This window comes from Chinchilla lanigera, unplaced genomic scaffold (genome assembly GCF_000276665.1).
Source record: "Chinchilla lanigera isolate Chin_1 unplaced genomic scaffold, ChiLan1.0 scaffold00090, whole genome shotgun sequence".
Lineage (NCBI taxonomy): Eukaryota > Metazoa > Chordata > Mammalia > Rodentia > Chinchillidae > Chinchilla > Chinchilla lanigera.
In genome coordinates this window covers 5,701,844-5,709,748 of record NW_004955491.1, presented here as the reverse complement: position 1 = coordinate 5,709,748, position 7,905 = coordinate 5,701,844, and the positions used below count along the sequence as shown (strand labels likewise).

The 7,905-nt window shown below is 52.0% G+C and overlaps 1 long non-coding RNA gene and 1 pseudogene across 1 annotated transcript; both read left to right on the top strand.

Annotated features, from left to right (window-relative positions):
- Positions 1–2,453: 2,453 nt before the first annotated feature.
- LOC106146673 lies at positions 2,454–3,105 on the top strand. Its single transcript, XR_001231215.1, has 3 exons — positions 2,454–2,488; positions 2,696–2,758; positions 2,958–3,105. It is a non-coding gene; the product is annotated as an uncharacterized LOC106146673 (long non-coding RNA).
- A 577-nt stretch (positions 3,106–3,682) lies between these two features.
- LOC106146666 lies at positions 3,683–6,064 on the top strand (annotated as a pseudogene).
- Positions 6,065–7,905: the final 1,841 nt, after the last annotated feature.

Sequence of the window (7,905 nt, the reverse complement as noted above, 5' to 3'; positions counted from 1 at the left end):
GGCTCAAGGCACGGGGCGGGGCGATATGTGGGCGGGGTTATGTTCGGGGGCGGAGCTAAAGTGGGTGGGCGTTTGAATTAGTTCAGGCTTGGGGAGGATAATCCAGGCCAGGTGAGCGATGCAGACTCGGCCCAGGCTGTGTGCTCAACGTCAGACGAAATTGAGTCTAGGGTTTTTTTCCGGGGCGCGGTGGTTCTGGGGCTTGAACCCAGGGCCTCACCCTTGATAAACAAGTGCTCTACCATTAAGCTACATATCCTACCCCTTTTTATAATTTTTTTTTCTTTTTTATCTCTTTGAGACAGGGTCTCACTATGCAGTTCAGGCTGGCCTTGAACTCACAATGATCCTTCTGCCTCAGCCTCCCAAGTGCTGGGATTACAGGCATGGGACACCAGGCCGGGCTTATAATTTTATTTTGAAACAGTTTCCTAAATTGCCCAGGCTGGCCTGGAACTTGCAATCCTCCTGCCTCAGCCTCCTGAATAGCTGAGATGACAGGCGTGTGCCACTTGAGGCTGGCTGTGTCTGGTCCCACCAGCGCTTGGCGGGACCTGGGCTAGTCGCTAACGGGTAAGAGGAACCCTACTTCTGTGCCATGCTGTGGCACCCAGTGAGAGTCCTGTGCAGAGTGCCCGCTAAGTGCTGCCTCTAAGACCGCGTCACTTGTGCTAATTGGCCACTCCTGTTTTCATGAGATTCGGAAGCGGTGATCCTTCCGGCCAGCCCAATGCTGCGTCCACAGGGTGCTGTACAAGCGCAGGAGGAGTGCGGAAATATTACTCATGACGCCCGGAAACTCTGTTCACCACATTGAGGGCAGATGCCGGCGAGAAGTGGAGTCTGATCTGGGTTGGTCTCCTTTTTATTGGCCAGTGGGACACTAGGAAATGTGACAGCGACCAGCTGGTCACCAGCATGCGGGGGAGCCTCACAGAGACACCTGAGCCAGCCCAGCCCGGAACTGCCTGGGCTCTGTGACTCAGGAACCGAGTAGCATGGTTGTTATTTTAAGCATTAGGTTTGGGAATAGATTGTTATCCAGCAAAAGCTAAAAGATACAGCCTGATATCAAGGCAGAGTAAACTACAGTCAGGCCTTACTTGTGAGGCTGAAATAGGTAGCTAACTGGAGGCAACAATATCTGTAAATAATCTTTAGCAGTTTAAAAGAAACAAATGTCAATTTGTTTCTTTGTAACAGAGTAGGTAACAAATTTCCTTTTTTGTTGTTGTTTGAGATAGGGTCTCAAGCTGGAGTGGTAGCACATGCCTGTAATCCTAGCACTGGGGAGGCTGAGGCAGGAGGATTGTTGCTTGAGTTCGAGGCCAGCCTGGGCTTCAAAGTGAGGTCAAGACCAGCCTGAACTGCATAGTGAGACCCTGTCTCAAAAAGACAGAGAGAGAGAGAGAGAGAGAGAGTCTCACATGTAGCCCAGGCTGGTCTTGAACTCATAGCAATCTTCCCGCCTCAGCCTCCTGAGTACTGAGATTACAGGTATGCACCAGCACACCCAACAACAAATTTACTTCACCAAGTAAAACTTGATGCTTTTTCTGAGGAGCCTATAAAATCTCTATCTTTTCTTAGAGCTCACTATGTGATCTTAAAGTTTTCTTGATAGTTACATTAGCGTATATTTTTACCTTCTGAACGTTTTATTGAAATATAATTCCTAAGCCCTACAACTGACCAATTTGAATGGTTCATTTCAGCGGTTCTCAGTGTGTTTGAAGAGCTGCGTTCCCATTACCACAAATAATTTTAAAACATTTTCAGTATCCACAAAAGCACCCTGTGCCCATTTGCACTCAATATTTAACTTGCCCTAAACTCGCAGACTACCCATCCCCCATTTCCCCATGCTCCTCCCACCCCCGGCAACCACTGATCTACTTCCTGTCTCCTTGATTGGGTTGGAACATACCGTAAAAATAGCATCATATACAGTATGTGGTTTTCCGCCACCAGCTCCTCTCCCTGAGCCTAGTGTTTCCAGTGTTCCTCCCTGGGGTTCCATGTACTGGGACTTGATTCCTCTTCAGCGCCAGTTTCCTATCATACAGCTGTGTTTGTGTATCTGTTTGTCAGTTCATGGACATTTGGACAGCTTCCACTTTTTGGATATTACTGTGAATAATGCCCCGGTGAAATTAAGGAACAGTTCTTGGGGTGTGAACATGTTTTCAGTTGTCTTGAGGATAGGCCTAGGCAGGACAGTCGGTGGTTCCTACGGTAGGTAATTCTATATTCCGTCTTTGGAAGAATTGCCAAATTGTCGTCCACAGCAGCTGTACCAGCTTTCGTTCTAACTGGCAAGAATGGTTGTAATGATTTCCATTTTTCACAACATTTTTTTGTTTTGTCTTTTTTGAGACAGGGTCTCAGTATGCAGTTCAGGTTGGCCTTGAGCTCATTTTGTAGCCCAGGCTGGCCTCGAACTCACAACGATCCTCCTGCCTCAGCCTCCTGAATGCTGGGATTACAGGTGTGTGGACATACCTATTTATAAGAGTTATTGTGCACCAGGACCGCCGAGGGCTGGGGTTCCCACCAGGGGCCTGGAAGGTATCTGTGGTTTCTCCCCTCGGGGGCGGTAAACCCCATCCAGGTGTGATTTACCAAGTGGGATCACCTTACCGCGGGCAGCATCCCTGTTCTACTTTGTTTCCCCTGTTCTATTTTGTTTCCAAAGGAAAGGGCTGGAAAGCCACACATGGTCAGGTGCTCGTGCAGAGGAGAAGGTTCCCTTAAGCAAGTACCTGCAGGCTCGGGAGAAACTCTCTGGGGCATTAAGTAATCGGCAACTTGGAACACCCGGCTGAACTGCATCAGCGCGGTGCTGGGTGCGAAGGCCCACCTGAGGATTGTTGCCAGCGGCATAAAAGGAGAACTGGAGGGGAAGGTGGTGCTGTTGATTCTCCCGGAGAAGCTTGTCATGCTGGTTTTCCCGATAGGAACTCAGCTGTTCTCACTGTCAGAGGAGCTCGGGTCCTCGCTGTGGCTGAGGACGGCTGCAGTTCTCTGGAGGGGAGCTCTGGTCCTCACTTTGAGCATCACTTCCTGGCTCCAGTGCAGATCCCTCAGCCTGCTGGCACAGATCCTTCCTCCCACTGGCACAGACTTTCTAGCTTCCACCACTGGTCTTTGGGCCTTCCCAGTGCAGATGCTTGATAGAGATTTGCACGGGACACGGTCGTGGGCTCTTGGCCTCCAGCTGGCTGCGTAGCGGACATTGCTGTGGGATCTGTAAGGAACGACATGAAGCAGAGAGCCCGCGCAACAGGCTTTTGTGAAAGCAACAGACGTATGGTTTAATACCCAGGTCAAGACAGAGGGCGACAAGGCCGGCCTTTTTTACGGGGACTGAAAGAAGGCAGGGCCATCAGGCGGCACGATGTTCATAAGCATCTGACGTCACAGTTCTGGGGCTGCCTTGCACCTTCGTGGCAGTCCTTGAGGGTCCGGTGTAAATTCTGGGGGTCTCCATGTCGGGGACCTGCAAGATTCCTTGTCCTTAGGGCCAGAGGGACATAGCTCAGTGGCATGAGCACCTGCTTGGTAACTGCAAGGTCCTGAGTTCAATCGCTGGTACTAAAAAAAAAAAAAAGGTTCCTTGTGCAGTCCTTTCTGTTTTACAATCTCCCGTGTTTGGTGCTGAGCTGAGTCTCCGTTGAGAACAATGGCTCTGCTGGCAAAGGGCGGGTGTGGGAGAGCCAGGTCCGATTCGAGCCCGGCAGCCCTCCCTGTTCTCTAAATGGAACTTATTGCCCAAAGTTTTGCAGCATTTGAATTAAACCTGTGCGTTTTCCTTTAGCACATGGAAGAGGCTAATCCTGCTACTTCCGGTTCACTGTTTCTACGGTCACTTAACCATCTTAGAAATCCACAGGGATTTTTTCCTGGTGTCTTTTATTTATTTATTTGTCTTTTTGAGACAGGGTCTTGCTATGCAGTTCAGGCTGGCCTTGAGCTCACTTTGTAACCCAGGCTGGCCTTGAACTTGCAACGATCCTCCTGCCTCAGCCTCCCAAGTGCTGGGGTTACAGGTGTGTGCCACCATACCTGGCTAGTATTTTTTTGTTTTGTTTTCTGGTTCCAGAAATGGAACTCACGACCTCGCACTTGCCAGGGAGGCTCAGTGCCTCTGAGGTAAATCTCCAGCCCCTTATTTATTTATTTATTTATTTATTTTTGAGACAGGGTCTCACCCTGTAGTTCAGGCTGGCCTTGAACTCATTATACTGCCAAGGCTGACTTTGAACTTGTGACGATCCTTCTGCCTTGGCCTCCCCAGTGCTGGGATGACAGGCATGTACCGTCACACCCAGCTTTTGTTGTTGTTTTTTTTTTTAATTTTAAGGGTTCTACCTCAGTCCTTGGTTTTTGTATTTGTCTGGTTAGAGTCACAGAACTTTCAGAATCTCATGGTTTTCATCAATTTGGAAAACTTGACTCTCGGCTATTATCTCATCAAATAAGGCACTCGGGAGGCTGAGGCAGGAGGATGGTTGCGAGTTCGAGACCAGCCTGGGCTACAAAGTGAGCTCAACACCAGCCTGAACTGCATAGCGAGACCCTGTCTCAAAAAGACAAAAAAAAAAAAAAAATATTTTCAGCCCTGTTCCCTCCGCCTAGAGCAATTAGTTCTGCAAGTATGGCTGACTTTTCACCCCTTGACTCTGTCATGGATCTGCCCCTAGGGGGAAGAATAATGCTTGCCCTACAGTGGCCTCCAGTCGAACTTCCTGGTCATTAACAACCCATCCCTTTTGTATTCTAATTTCTAACGGAAGCTTCTGTGAATGGGGAGATGGGCACGCCCAACTTCCCTGTCCCCCTGTATCGCACCCTACTTCGTTGCAATAAAGCCCTTACTCCCTAATCCTCCCGGAGTGCTGGTATCACACCCTCGCGCCGCCAAACACATCCGCTAAAACATCGTCAAGGCCTCAAACGTCCCGTCCTCCAGGGGGCGCTGCTCCTCTCAGCGGTCTTAATGCAATCAGAGGCTTCCTGACATAGCTAAATTTTTTAGAAATATTGTAGGCACTCAGACAGGGCTGGGCCCTGGAGAGGTCAGTGCAGAAGACAGGTGTGGCTGGAGGAGCATTCCTGAAGGTCAGGCCTCAGGACAGAGAAGGACTACACCCGCACACTTCCCCTCGGGATGTGCAGCAGGGATTGATATTCTAAAGAGACAGCCCCACCTTGGGTGGGGGCCACACCCTCTTTGACCCACCCCTTCCAGGAAAGCCCTCCGTGGTCCCTGTGTGCTTGCTGCTTGACTTGCTTCCCCATTTGATTCCCATTTAATCAAAATTACCTAAGTGAGCTGGGCGTGGTGACACACACCTTCACCCCGGCACTCAGGAGGCTGAGGCAGGAGGATCGCCCAGAGTTTCATGCCAGCCTGGAGAGACCTTGTCTCAGAAAACAAAACAAAACGAAACACCTAAGCGACTATACTCGTACTCTGATTGTTTGACGATAGTTTTATCTCACCCCATACCCACCTTGTGATTTCCCACTGGGTCAATATCACCTAAGCATCGGGTCGAATGCGCCGAGGAAGTCGTTGAGTTCCCCACCCCGAAGCTCAATGGCCCGACCGTGGAGACTGAGTCTACCTCTCACGTGTATGTCCAGCCTGTAGTCCATCCACAGCTTGCCCCCTCCCGTACAGAGCTCACTGGGATTGTTCAAGCCATGGTGGATGGTCAGCCAAGCCCGCAGCGAGTGCTAGAGAGGGTCTATGAGTGGATGGCGAAGGAAGCCTCTCAGACCCAAACCTCAAGTCAATTTTCGTCGCCTCTGGAGGTTGGGGCTTAAAAGTCCTGCTCCCAGGCCCGTGCCAGCACTTGGGCTTGCCAGTGGCGGGTTACTTCAAGCAGTGGGTTAATCTGAAAAAGGCTTACAGCTTCGCCAGGGGCTGCTGGCCCAATAACGGACTTCTCACAGGCCGGCCCCACAGCGGCGTGGATGACTGCCAGAACATCGCCAACATCGTGAAGAACTCGCACATGGAGGCTTCATCTTCACGCAGCCGTCAAAGCCATTCTGATTGGCCGAGGATGGGATGGGGCGGGACAGGGAGCTGCACCCCTCCCTCGCCAGAGCAAAGAAGGGAGAGCGGCGCATCCCTGCGCCCAGTGTCCCCCGGCTGCCTTACGGACTTGTGTGCGGGCAAGGGCTGGGCCACCTGGCCCCTCGGGAGCAGACACTTTGTGTCCCCCACCCCTCAGTCTCAGCCCAGGACTAGCCCCTTCCATGTGGGCCTGGGCCAGGGGGACCCAAGCACTCACTGCCTCCTCCTGGTACACAGGCGTCTGCTGGGGCCCCAAGCCCCCTGTACCCCTCCCATCCATAGTGTGTGGGGTGTGGTGCCCCCAGGACTCCAAGACAGATCAGGCCCCACCTTGCGTCCACCCCCAGCCCTGCTGTGAACGTGCCACTGAATAAAGTTGGGGAAATGAAGAAAAATTAAATTACCTAAGTGACTATACTTCTTTTTTTGAGACAGGGTCTTGCTATGCAGTTCAGGCTGTCCTCGAACTCGCAAGGATCCTCCTGCCTCAGCCTCCCGAGTGCTGGGATTACAGGCATACACCACCACGCCTGGCACTTACACTTGTAATTTTATTACTTAACTATAGTTCTGTCGCACTTTACACCCGCCTCACCTCGTGGTTTTACTCTGTAAGACCCCCTTGAGAAGCGGGTTCCCTGGGGCCACCCCGTTGGGACCCCTTCTGCCCCTCTTAGAAGCTTTCTTTCTCTCCATAAATACTTCCTACTCTTAACCGCCGCTGTTGGTAGAATTCATTCTTCGATTTGAGAGAACACGAACTCGGCGTAGCAGACATCCATCGGGGCGGGAGTTCTGTTCCCTGATGTCCTTTGGGTAATTTGGAGGTCCTGTATGATCCCTGTGCCATGCGCCCTGTATCCCCGGGTCGGGGCTCTGTCTAGCTCCCTCCCTCTGCCCCCAGCCGGGTCGGCCCTGCAGCCTCGCCCCTAAACCTCCACCCCACCCCAGGACTTGTGCCCTGTCCGCGAGTCCGCGAAACGCCCCCTCTGGGAGGATCTTGCAATTGCCGGTGTCTGCCGAAAGCTCCTCGGCGTCTGTCCCGACGGCGGCCCTGTGCGGGCTCAGCGCCCGGAACCTCCGCCGCACGACGCACCGCGCCCAGCTCGCCCGCGCGCCCGTCCCAGCAGGCAGAGGAGAGCTCTCCCAGCCCGGAGCCGCGGGGCCAGCGCTACTGGCAGGGAGCCTCTGGCTTTTCTTTTTTGTTGTTGTTTTTCTTCCGGTACTAGGAATCGAACTCACGACCTTGCGCTTGCCAGGCAGGCGCTTTGCTGAGAGCTATATCCCCAGCCCCGGCCTCTAGCTTTTGTAACACTCATCCAACTAACAGACTCCGGAAAGAGTCAGTGACCTGCTGTCCATCTCAGAGAAAGCTGGGGGCACAGCGCCGGCCTGACAAGCGCAAGGTCTGGAGTTTTTTTGTTTTGTTTTGTTTTTTTGGTACCGGGAATTGAACTCACGACCTTGCGTTTGCCAGAGCCAGGTAGGCTCTGTGCCGCTGAGCTATATCCCCGGCCCTAAGGTCCCGAGTTCAGTTCCCGGCACACACACAAAAAAAACCCGCTAACAGAAAGCTGTGGGAAAAACTCAGCAGACAGTCTTTGTCCCCCGACCTCAGGCTGTAATCATTTATCTTAGAAAACAGCATTACAAGGGCCGAGTGTGGTGGTGTTTGCTTGTAATCCAGCACTTGGGAGGCTGAGGCAGGAGGATTGTTTCGAGCTCTAGATCAGCCAAGGCTACAAAGCAAGCTCAAGGCCAGCCTGAACTGCATAGCGAGACTCTGTCTCAAAAAGACAAAAAAAAAAAAAAAAAAA